Source organism: Papilio xuthus, unplaced genomic scaffold, assembly GCF_000836235.2.
Source record: "Papilio xuthus unplaced genomic scaffold, Pxut_1.1 DF826923.1, whole genome shotgun sequence".
NCBI classification, from domain to species: Eukaryota; Metazoa; Arthropoda; class Insecta; order Lepidoptera; family Papilionidae; genus Papilio; species Papilio xuthus.
In genome coordinates, this window is record NW_013531726.1 from 1,899,761 (window position 1) to 1,913,555 (window position 13,795).

Consider the following 13,795-nt stretch of genomic DNA (forward strand, 5'->3'; position numbering starts at 1 on the left):
AAAAATGACATTGTAATTTTTGTCAAAAGCTTTTGAAACAATTGACAACGTTTTAACTTTAGATTTATAAATACACAAGAGTACTGATTACTAAAGTAATATAAAAAAGTTGGGAAAAAATTAAAGCATTTAATTTAATGGACCGTTTTTAAGATAACCGAGCGGTTTCGTTTACTTCCCGAATTTAGTAACGGATGGAGACGAATATCATTGTTTTTGTATGCAAGATAACGCGAGTGTGTTTCCATTTTTTTATGTGACGAGATATTCCCATGGGCTGGGCAGGCTTGCATGTAACTATTAAGTAGAAGATTAGACATGTGTGAGAAATTATGCATTTTTATAATATACTATAAAAGTAGTGATGTCCGCAACGTTATTACCATCGAATAAAATTTATTGACAAATAAAAAAATTATTACTTCCGCTTGTCACGATTTTATGGCGAAGTAGCTACGGGTTATGTAAATCGGACCTTGATTTCATTAGACCAAGAGTAAAACCAAAGTCGATTGAACAATTTATTGACTCACATCGCGTTAAGTCAAACGCAAACCTGAACGCGAGCGATTAATCAAACTTTCGGCGCGTAAACGTTCTGTTCGCGTATTCGTCGGCTGCTAAGTTTCAATGCATTCAAAACAATCGTGGCGCGTTCGATTTACGATCGGTATTCGTAAGTGCTAAATTTAAGTTGTTAGGCTCGGGACAAACAATTTGCGGATTGCGAGCTCGAAGTCTCGTCGCACTGTTCTCGCCGCCGCCTATCTTGATTTAGTGTTGGCCGTGGCGCTAAATCATACACTATCGCGTCTTTTGCTAGGAAATATGCATATTTGCATTAGCGAATGAAAGTAGCCTCGTATACAGCGAGGCTTAGAGCCGTCTACGAAAGCATATATATCATTTGTTTAATACTGTCTTGTTGACGTTAGGATGTTGTCTTTTATTTCGTTCCATTGGTATCTTTGTCTTTTTAGTAGCACTATTAGATAAGTGATAGATTTAGTTTGATCGCTTAATAATTTAAAACTTACCAAAAATCACTCACGATTATATTTCGATACGAAGAGCGATCACGTCGACTTAAACTACGATCACATTGAATTACATACAAACTGACCCTGTATTACGTGTGTCTACTCTACCGTTATACAAACTTTGTACTTTAAAAAATACTAACTTTAAAAACTACTACTTTTGTACTAGGTGATAAAATGAAGCTAAGAACTAATGTCACACGTCAATGTAATGGTCCAAGTAGGAGGATGATTTGTCGAACTTATTCAGTTTCGTGCGTGGCGGGTCACGGGTGCGGAGCCGGCTCAGAGCGCGGGTCGGGCGCGGGACGGCATCGCGGCGGGCGGGCGGCGACTGGGCGGGCGGCGCGTCGGCCGCGCGCGGCGCACTGCCGCCGCCGCCGCCGCGACGCCGCCCCGCGCCCCGCGACCCCTGCCCCAACCCGCACGCCGACACGCCGCCCCTCGGCACATCCACAGTCACACTCCTACTTTTCTTTGACTAAACTTTCCCAAACCATCGGTCTATGATCAGGTCAGGGAGACCAATCTGTAAAGTCGAAATCATTCCTATCGACCGTTGAAACTTATTCGATATTGCTAATGATCGCTATATCTCAATAAGTCTGCTAGCCCAAAACAAAACGGCGATAATCATTTCCCCTAAACTTTATTAAAATTGGAAAACTATACCTGGAGTCATGAAAATTGCAAGTAGTCAATCAGCTTTCCTCTGTATACTCAACTTTGATTCAAATATCTACTTCACTGCTTATTAATTTGACAAATATTCCGTCACAACTAGTAAGTAAATATATCTGAATATCTAAAAGACTTCCGCTTAAACACCTGTTCTAATTGAAAACAGTTAGTTTTAATGGACAGATAGAGCGCAATAAACTTTAACGATTTATTTGATTGATATCTTATTTTGCATTCTAGAAAGATAAAATCGTGTCGTGTAAATGAAATGGTCATACAATGATATTCAAACATCTCAGTGGCTTGACAATCGATGTGAAGACAAACAGTTGAATATCAAATAGTTCATTCTTCGATTTTCGAATTATGATCCTGGCAATTATTATTAGGAAAAACTAATAAGCTTTGTGTAATCATAACGCGTTTATGTTTAGCACAAATGTATAATGTGTGTAGAGCGTATAAAATATAATTTATTTAACATAACTCACATGATTTTTTTTAATTGTAGAAAAACTAAAATGTGAACAATAAATATTCATGACTATGTAAAAGCATAAAGTAATTTCATAAACGCGAATGTAAATATTTCAAAGGTATAATTAATTAATAAAAAAAAGCCTGAAGAAAACATAGTAATCCATTAAAAGTAAATTAAGGAATATGTAACTTTACTTTTAAACAGAAAACTAGGTAGATGTTAGAAATGCGTACAGCGATTGCCCCCACAACTTAAGTGGCGACCGGATTACAACGGACCGGTATTTTTAGTCGAGTCCTTGGCATTATTTGGCATTACGTGGCCGGAAAACTATAAGATTCTTTTTCGAAATAACATAAATTTCACATGTGATTTTCCGGCCAATATACTTCTAGTTTACGTACTCAGGGCATTTTCCGTAATTTGTAAACGCAATAAAACTTGACATTTAACAAATTACTTCCATATTTATATTATTTATGCTAAAAATATAAGCAACAAATAGCTACTGCGTCAACAAAGGTCGCCATCTAATTTAAATATGTTCAGTTTTATTGACATTTACTACTTTGAATGTGACTTATGAAAAACTTTGTATTTATCAACGCAATGTTGTAATCGCATCGCTACTCCAATAAATTTTTAATCAAAGCGAACGTCAATCAAGTGACTATGAATACGGCCACCTACGGTGAGCTCACAAAGGACCCTTCTAATCGTCCCCCGTTCCGCCACCCCCCTCCTGGCACCCTCGGAAAAGCGTGACGACCCACAAATATAATTTAGGTAAAACTTTCCCTTCGATGGTTATGAACGCCTACTGTTTCCGAGTGCATTAACTAAGGAAAAGTTTGGTGTACGCTCGAAATGATCACGCTTTAAAGTTTATCAAGAAAACAGGAATGAGTATAAATAATAAATGCACATCCGAATGCTTATCTGCTCAAATGAATATTTTACAAAACCAATGCAACTGTCTACATGTTTGTGTAATAATCACACGGAATAAAGATACTTATAACACAATTTTATTTTTTAATGTTTATATAATAGATTATTCTGAACTTATTAGACGTTAAAATCAATAGACCTTTCAATGCCGCATCAGCGCGCACGCAACGTTCATAAAGTACGCCAATGGCTAGCGCTCCGTTGCTCACAAAATCGCGACACACTTTTTAATTTATTTCGTCCACAAAAAGCGTTTTGCTGTTTTATTTCCATTTCAACGGCGACTTGCGCTGTAGCGGGATCTCTATTTTTATTTATTCCGCTCGCCATTTTTTTTGTTTCTCTTTTTCAATTCGGTCTCGATCGACGCAGGCCTGGCGGAACGTAGACGGATCTCATTTTAAATTGAATTCGTCTCTTCTTTGCATTTTTCCTTGGCGCTGCTATACAACAATTCTAATTGGAGATATTTGCATGTGATCCCCTATTGTTTGCTTTAATTGAAACGTTCGTTATGATAAAACGGTCTTAGTAAACAAACAACTACAAATGTGTGTGTGTACGCATACTCGCATATAAGCATTTGTTTCTAAAACTTATATATTTTTTTCTTATCAACAAAAATATTTAATAAATATTATGTTCTTTTAAATCTATACAAAAACTAGGGCGTAGATAATTAAAATGAAAAACAATATCTTAATAGAAATTTAAAACTATTTAGCATCATCAAGACGATAACAATGTCAATGACCTTGCTACGCTAATATGCAAATTTCTTAAAAAGTAGGCAGAATACAAAGTTCTTCTCGTATCACCCTATTAAGGTAATACGGTCGTGTGAGCTTCTTTATATTTTTTTAAGAATATAATTGGACATTCCCACATAATACTTTTCGATACAACTGTACTTTTACAATGTAACAATAATCTAAAGTGTTAAGGCTTTTTATATTTTAAAACGAAACCCTGAGATGCTTGGTAATGACAAATGACCGAAATTAGAATCATTATCATTAAAACATAACCAACTAAGCGAGTTGTTATCAAAATAGATAATAAAATTACTTTAAGCTTGTGAATTTATTAATTGCTTTGGAAATATATTAAATTTAACTTTTAATCACACAATTTACCAACACTGATGAACTAAATGAATTACATAGGCGAACAAAAATAAAACATTTCTATAAAATATCGATATTTAACAAAAGTATCGATGAATGATTGAATACGTGAACAACACTATTGAATATTTTATTTAATTTCGGTACAAACGTTGCAATGTCGCGAAAACAGTTATTGATATTGACTGCAGGCTGATATTGAACTAATGAATATGTATGCGGGCAGGTGGGCAACCGACATGATTAAGTAGGTGCCACCAACGATTTTTGTACCGAAATCATCGATAGAAAAAGTTACGATATAAGTGAAGGGTTTTTATCGATAAATTTTGTGTTGTTGCTTCATTCGCATTTAACTTCTGTATCATCATGATTGAAGTGGTTTTATGGCGTAATTATAGGAAGTAATTGATCTGTCTCTCGATTGTGTTATTAACAGTCCTTCAAGAAATTTATATAGGTAAAGTTATGAATTTTTAATATTTAATGACATTGTTTTTGATTGAGGGTTCATGATCAATAAGTTTAACTTTAACAAATTGTTTAATGAACAAAGTGAATCATATATATAAAATTCTCATGTCACAATTTTCGCTCCCATGCTCCTCCGAAACGGCTTGACCGATTCTCATGAAATTTTGTGAGCATATTGAGTAGGTCTGACAATCGGCCAACATCTATTTTTAATCCCGCGCGGACGGAGTCGCGGGCGACAGGTAGTTTAATTATAAATGTGTAGCGACAAATAAATTTATTGGCGCAATAAAAATACATTAATTATTCATCGATTAAAAATCTTTATTAAACTAGGGAACTAATTCTTAAGAAAGCGAGCACCGAAGTACAGCCCTAATGACAATACAATACAAAAGCATCGATAAATCTATCGAATCATTCCCCTGTCAGCGGCACTATAAATTGTTCACAATCAATTACAGAATTGCCTAATGCTTGGTGGACGACACTGTTCTTGACTACTCAACACAATATACTAATCCCTCAAGCAACGAACAAGTATTCAACGAATTTTTTTAATTTATCCTTACAAGTTATAACTTCAAACAAATTTGACATTTTTAAAATCGATTCGATTCTTTAAACAAAAACTTTTTCATCTGTTCTTATTGAAATTTTCGACGATAATTTTACGATCGTAAACGAATACCTACCGCTTGGAAAATAAAAAAAAAGATCAAAATTAATGTGGCACACGCTTTCAATTAAAAATTATCAGAGGTTTTATTGAGTTGTAATTAGAGATAAGAGAATAATTTATCCAATATAACATAGCATTGAACCTGATCTATAAAGACGTATGCGAACTGGTATTTTATATAGGATCGCATACTCAATTTAACGATCGATGTAGATTTATTCAAGTCGCAATACACCAGAGGTTATTTATCTTAAAATATAATAAACTTGTATCTTTATCAAATAAGGTCACAGATAATAAAAAAAATTAAATCTACAAAAATATCAGATCTTACTTCAACAAACATTAAGACTTGTAATTCAAGGAAATTGTTTACTATATGACATATAAATCAAATAACATATAAAAATTAGAAACATTAAAAATACACCGTTAATTAGCGAAACATATATTTATTTTAAGACAGTCTAAATTTCGCATTGAAATTAATTATGAATCGAAGATTTCACTCGTAAACCATCAAAACTAGTTTACATGATTTGCATTCGTTTCTACAAATGGAAGTAGCCTTGTTCCCACGTTACATTCGACGAAATATTGTGAAAGATAACATATAATAAACAAATCAGTTGCAAGCATTTAACATTATAGCAAAGAAATTCTTGACATCACATTAGTTAAAAAAAATCGTAAATTAAACGCCACAAAATATGTGTAATTACTATCAAATCTTAAGATATAAATCTATGCATTTACTAGTAATATAAAGTTATGTATTTTTCTTTCTTTTCCTACATAAAAGCACGAGGAAACTGAGATGTTTTACATTCAGCAACAAGTCTACTCTACTCGGTCTTGAGAAATGATGCGTTCCGAATCCGGCGGGTTCCATAAATTTACATTAATTACATTAACCAGATGTTTCTTGAGCTAACGCTTCCCATCAATTGGGACTATCATAAAATATACTCTTCACACAATTTAGTCAACAATGTCTACAACAAAAAAAAAACTGGAATTAATAAAACCTATTTCCTTTTTTACATGGACTAAGCCCAAACATTACAGGACGAAATTTTCAGATTTATTATAAGGAATAAATTAAGTGAAAGGTTTCTCACTAATTGAATAGATTTCTTTGTTTGTTAAAAATCAAATTACAAATTTTATCGATGTTATAAAAACACGAAATGTTAATTTTTCGATCAACCATACAGTAAAGTTCATCAAAAACCGATAGCTTATGTTATCAAAGCGAAAGTTATTAGTTGGATCTGATATTTTCTTTGAGATTGCTTAAATAGACTGGGATTTATGGAGAGGCGAAGTGCTATTTCCGTTGGACGAGTTCGAGTCGAGATTTATTCGAATTTGAAACACGACCCGCAACGGAGTCCAAGGAGGTTTTAATTGGATTATTAACTTATACCGGCGCCGTTGTCAAATGTTCAGTTAGTTTAGATCTAATTAAAATGACGCTGAAATAGTATTCTTGTTACTTTGGAATTAAAACTTGAGTATTAAATTACTCATCTTGAAAAATTGTTCCAAAATGTATTTACACGTTATCGCAAAAAACTATTATGCTGTCAAAATAATTTCCTTTTTAATTATATTATAATACAAAATAAAAAGGTTTCCATAGACGTCTATTTATGCTTGTTAAGATTGTAAAAGACACCATATTTGTTTTCAATTATGTTTACTGTTGAGCAAAGGAATAAAATTTGTTGTTTGTTGGTTTATCTGCAAGAAAAGAAAGTAAAACACACCTTAAGCGTTTAACTTCCTTTAGCAGGTATATACAATAACGCCACTCGAAGGAAATCCTCGAGGAAGGCCCAGACGTGGCCGGCGTAAATCTTTTGCTTCTTTTTGGCCCGGAAAAAGTGCAAAGGAATGAAAACTAACAGACAAAAGTAATGGCTCCACTTCTGGTTAAAATAAACTAATCGTTTTCAAAAGTTTAACCTTTTTTCATTTATATAATATATTATGTAATGTTACTATTAATACTTTGATCATTTCTTAAGTTAAAATATTACCTTTAACATATGTGAGTTAAATAAAATTTATAATCACAACAGTTAATGACCTCACATTTCTGTACTTTACCCAAATCAATATTATAAAACTTAAATTCGTAAATATAGTTTAGTCTACAAAACTTTCAAAAACGCCTAACAATTCTCAGTGACACAAATCCCGAAAAAAAGACTTGTCAGAAACAATACTAAAGGATCATTTAAAATAAAATAAATTTAGGAGTCGCATAAAGCTTTCGACACTTCCCGACATTCACAGAATCCTACTCGTGGCGTAAATCACAAAGTTTAGAAAAAAAAACCGACGAAATAAAGAGCTCACGTGAAAGTTCAAAAATATCAGCCGTGAATATAATTATGAGAGCGAACACCCGCTGGTTTCCGGCCTTTGAGATATCTTACTATTGTATACATATTTATAGAAGTCGTTTGAGACTCGATCGTGACATTCCGATGCGAATAAATATCGAAAAATCGAGGAGTGTTTTAACTATAAAAACAAATATGATATCTAGCAAGGATATGGAATCTGGAAATGAAAGTTGTGATTTGTGATGAAATTTCATACCAATCGATATTATAAAGGAGAATAACTTTTCTTGACGTTTATGCAGAAATAAAATAAAAGAGTTAATGTTATAATAAAAACTTAAATCCTTACAATATCGTTAAAATGAATTTAATTGTAAGTAATTTTACTTTAACATTAACTTAACTGACGCAGTGAATGTGAATAATGTTTTCACCTTTCCATAACATACTTAAACATAACTTAACAGCTAACTATGTACAAGTTTACAATCCAAGTATAAGTATCGTGCGTGCAAACATAACAGGGTCGTTAACAAATTACTCGTGTTTGTACAATGAAAATATTTCACGTTTCTTTAATGATGTATAACATAACGAGAACTCGTAGTAGTGGTTATAGAAAGAGGGATTCTTTAGTTATAAATAAAAGATAAAGTCCAAAGTCGTACCTGCGGAGCGACTGCTGTCTGTGAATTGCAAATACCGCTTTATAAGCGCAGGCGATAAAGAATGACTTTAGCGCCAAAGAAGACTTTATATGACGTGAAAAGCCAGGCTCCACTAAAATATATTCAGTTTCGATGCGCATCTTATTACCGCCGACATCGTTAAATTTGTAACTATTTAAACACACCTGTGCGAAGAAATTCCAACACCTGCGTGGACCCTTACAACAGGGTTAATGAGTGTATCAAAATAAAATCATAAACGAGATAATTAGGCTTAAGATTCCCGAGTACGAATCTTAACAATAGCGCTTATAACCGTATGATTCTTATCACAGGTGAAGTAATTAAAATGGTAATTAAAATAAGTAGGAAACGAACCCAAAAACCGGCCGTAAAACGTAGGCGCGAGCGCGGCCACAACACGATCATAAATTTTTTACGCCCTCACAGATTAACTTGCGTAACAGAGACTATTTTATTTTGTAAGCTTAATTGAAATACACACGCCGCTAATTAATATGGCATGTTCATATAATATTTTGGTGTGTTATTCAACTAGTTGTCGTCCGCAACTTTAAATAAAACAATTTTTAAAATAAATAAACTATTTTATCATCAAGAATATCTTTTATAGTAAAAAATACACAATGAAAATGAATAATCCTACTAGACATTTTTTCTACATTGTTAAATTTTTGGTAAGTTTCGTGTGAAATAAGTACAGCTATTAAATTATTTTTTACAACGACTTACTCTGTGGCGGCGTTCTCACCATAATTCTAACGTGTACTAAATTGTTACTAGGCTTTTAAATGAAATAAGTCAAACGTTCTGATTTCAATCTAACACTAAACCTGCATTAAATAAGGAAATTTATTAATAGCATGAGTTACGTGAATTTTTCATTTGTACACAGAATTGCTTTAAGTAGCTATTACTTAGTCAGTAGAAAAATATGTTTAATATTTATTAATTTTCCGAATTTATTAAACGATTTAAGAAATATATTTCTGGTACATATTTAATAATGTGATAAATCGAAGGTTTTCATTACTAATGACACTTTTTATTATAATATATAACTGTTGATGGCAAAAAGGTGTTAAATCTTTCGTTATCAAACTTAAACTATTTTAATTAATTAATTATTTAACAACAAAGTTATCAACGTGTACAACCCTAGTCCATTTCAACTTTAAAAGAAAAAAGTTTCTTCCTTTACAAAGCTCTGGAGATAAAATTAAAAAAAGACAAACAAATAGAAAGTTTGTACGAGTTTTTAAAATCCGAGCGATTTTAAACCATTTGCTAAAAGCTTCGCGAGTTTCCCTCCCAAGAAAAAACGCCGCAGCCCCGAGGACGTTAAAAGCAATAGACTTTAGGTTCCTTGAGACTAAAGTTAAATATCCATTTAAATCTTCGACGCCGGGAGAATGTCCCTCGGGAACTCAGCGCAGCAGCGCTTGATAGCGCGTGTACGAGAATTAACTACATCACTCTGATTAAAATCAATTTCTAGCTTACGTCTTTAATATAGATTTGTAAGCAGCAAAAAATATGAAAATAGGTACAATTTAATGTCCTATTAACTTTACGTTAAGACATGTACATTATCATTGAAAAACGATTTCCATGGATTAATTTCAATAAATTTGATTATCTTAAAAAGTTCTATCCCAACAAGAAATCAAGAGAGCAAGGAAGTATATCGAGTAGAAAGTGCAAAGCGCAACACTTCATTCTGAAGCGTCACAAGAAAGCGCATCCAGCGACGCCGCGCTACACCGGCCAGTACATAGCTCCGTCGACGACGGCACTAAATCAATACGAGCCATCACGCCTCCCCCTCCGGCCCCAGCCACCCCGCGGGCTTCAAGCCGCTTTCCCGCCGAAAGCACCACCCTTGAAAACCTCGCGAGCTGAGCTCCTACTTCTGTTCGGCTTTGTGGAGGTGTAGCGCGAGCGAGACGTCTTGGGATTTGTTGCGACCTAACCAATTGACAGCTTGTAATTTGATACCGTGTTAGCTTAAGAAGTGAAATTTAATTTAATTTTATCACATTACATTTTATTTTAATATTCAGTTTGTATTACGATATTATGTCCGAATTGAGCCAAATTGACGTCATTTAACTAATAATTTTTTTTACAAAAAAGTTTATTAATCTTGAAACTTTATTTTCAATTAAAATTGCGCGATTACTACGATTTAAATTGTTTTTGGAAAATTTTACTTTTTATTAATTTTTAACTTAAACAATCCAATTATACAAGTTCAAACTACTTCAGATCAAGTTATCAGAATTATAACAACAGCAATATCTATAAATTTTTATGTATTGTAGAAGTGAAAAATTTTGCAAAGCATTAATAATATTTAATCCTACTATAATTATCCGTAATGTTTCTACTAAACGACTGTATAAATCAAACATGCGACGCTATTGTTCGATTCGCGTTAGATTGATAAGGTTATTCATGAGTGTGAACGAGACGGATAGCCGTCCAGCACTTTCTATTCGCAATTGATTGTAGACTAAACGTAAAATTCAGTTCGTATTTTCTTCACTTGTGTAAACGTCACTTGTTTACTAATGGCTTTGTGATTTAGTTTTCACCGGACACGATGCGAAATTGAAATTGGAATAAAATTAACTTATTCTGAACTTGAGTACTTATACTAATTTGATATCTTTTCCAATTAAACAATTTTCATAAGTGCTTCAGATGACTGATTTAGTCATAAGAAGCATATTATGTTATGAATCAATTTCAACAAACTATATTGGTTAATAAACTTTTACTTAAAAACATCTATTCAACCTAACTCTAATTAAGTTTACCAATTTAATTTATTTTGTTAATATATTCGGAGAAATATAGCAAGGATTGTTTACCTGTAACAAAGAAAAACATAATATCAGACATAAAGCATAACATAATAAATTATAATCCATTCTATTTATTATTAAATGGGCTCATTGCAGACCTTTTGCTTGGAAAACATTTTTGAGCATAACACAACATAGAAACAAAAGCATATAAGTAAAAATTTAAATGTAAATCGCCATTATATAATTAATATTGGATATGTTAACGCATGGTATGTATTTTTAAACTGTCGGGGGTTCGATGCCGCGACGAGTCGTAATGAAATAAGCGCAGGACAAATATAATAAATCTCAGAGAGACGCGAGGGCGGCGCGGCAACTTCCTCTTACGATATTTGAATTTAATTTAGCTCTCGCATTGTCCCTTTTTGACAATTTGAAACTTTTTTAAATGCTTCAATACCATTGCATTTATAATGCTATTGGCATTTAACGTGTTACCAAGAAATATTTTTTTTTATAAATTTCGAAATGTATTATGGATGTGATACTTCATTAACATAATAGAAAAACATAATATTTGTGATTGAATTAATTAGTTTCAAAATGTATATAAAATCAATACATCAGTAGATGCATGTCTTTAAATTATTTAGGAAATATTTTCAGTGAAGGCGAAACGTCGGTGGAGTCTAGTAGGTGATCGTGTTTCGCGTGTTTACATCCAGGATTATCGGCTGTTTTAACTCACGGCTTCAATATAATGGTTGGGACACACTAAACTATTATTTAATATTTACTTAAGTAATATTTTTGCACTTATAATATAATTTAGTATAATACTAAATGCGTTTTCAATAATATTGATGCTTAATAATATCCCTGTAAAAATAATCTACATAAACATTAGAGTTAGTCATTTAATTAGTCAAAAGATTATTATCGACCATCAGTAAAAAATTACTCAGAAACCGGATTTAGCGATTAATATTGCGGTAATTTTTAACGATCTGTTTTTATGATTGAAAATTATTTGTGATCGAAATGAATTAATATAATTTAATAATATATCTAGCGGCTAATCAATAACTGTTGTTGAAAATTAGAAGTATTAATTAGCTACTGGTTCTTGACGTTAAGTAAAACGGTAATAGATTTTTAATGACAGGCCTCGTGTCAGTTATCATTTGCTCAGATATAAAAATTACAAAGTATAAATTGTTATAATTAGGTACTAAACGACTATTCATTAACCTCCCGGTAATTCTATAGATATGAGTGTCCAAGGAGTTTCAATACTTTAAGTCAGGCCACATAGAAAAGAAGAAATAATTTATTCTTTTAAATTTGTAAAAAATTTTATTCGTTTGTCTTTTTCTGTTCATATTCAACAATACACGTTTATTTTCGAAAAAAGTGAATTTTATTTTATCTATCTAACAATGAGCTTAAAACAAGCTTCAACTTTTATAATTTGAGTGATATAGTTTACTTTGTTGAATATATTCTAGGCTGAAATATGTAAGGTTTTATATTTATTATTTTTTCTTCTCACAAACATGAAATTCCGTAAAAAATACGCCTCATATTAACGAAGCAATTTTTTGTAAAATTAAAAAAATTGCAAAATACTAGGTGTATCACTATCTTTAGTCTCGTCTTGCGATGATAATCAGATTCGGTCCGCGCTATCTATATATCTAGTCGTAGCTAGGCTTCTGTGTACGAACTAACGAGGACTGTGGTTTTTAAACTCTCGCCCTCATGTCTAGATAGACCAAATCGTGACTTACACTAGCTCGGCCACGTTATAATTACGGCAGATTACAGACGGCGATTACCCATTCGCTGTTTTGATAATAATACGGCTATAAATCATACGTATGTACTGTTTTAAAATACATGATTTTTTGTGTTATTGTTCTGTTATAAAGATTGCTACGTTCATGTGTGAACGAATGGTGTCAATGACCTTATTATAATTAAATAGAAGGAAGTCGAATGTAATACTTTAGAGACGATTCTTTTTTTATTATAACTTTTTAATCAACTACACTAAAATGTTTTGATTCAATAGCATTAGCGTTAAGAAGCGATAACGCTTCTATATTTTTTATGATTTTGTAATGAAAATGAAGTAGAAATTGATTCCATTGATCTAATTTTTCGATAAATAATCCATATATTTATGATAGTTGCAGTAAAAAAATATATACTTAGGTGGGAAATGCATTTTATAAACTAAATCGAATCATAAACACTATCAAGAGGATAAAACGACTTGAGAAACCGGGCATTAGTGGAATAAGCGGGTAAATCCTATTTTTTTTTAATATTCAAAATGGCTTACGAAGTTCACACGACTAGCAGTAGGTGCGGCTGTATGGGACGGAACTGTGATGGGGTGACACGCTGTTATTATTAGTTTTTGTCCCCACTCTCGAACCTCCCCCCGCCCGTGGCCGCCATTTCTCGCTTTCAAAGCACTTTTTGTGCATTCTTA

The 13,795-nt window shown here is 32.6% G+C and overlaps 1 protein-coding gene across 3 annotated transcripts in view; it reads right to left on the bottom strand.

Moving 5' to 3' along the window:
- LOC106122565 (homeotic protein antennapedia) overlaps positions 1–13,795 on the bottom strand; it is a 152,319-nt gene that overhangs the window by 64,327 nt on the left and 74,197 nt on the right. Inside the window, exon 1 of one of the 3 annotated variants that reach the window (XM_013318615.1) lies at positions 1,038–1,337. The exons of the other annotated variants lie outside the window; for them this stretch is intronic. The gene's annotated coding sequence lies outside the window, so the exon portion shown is untranslated. Of the gene's footprint in view, positions 1–1,037; positions 1,338–13,795 lie in introns of those variants that run through there. 3 annotated transcript variants of the gene reach the window in all.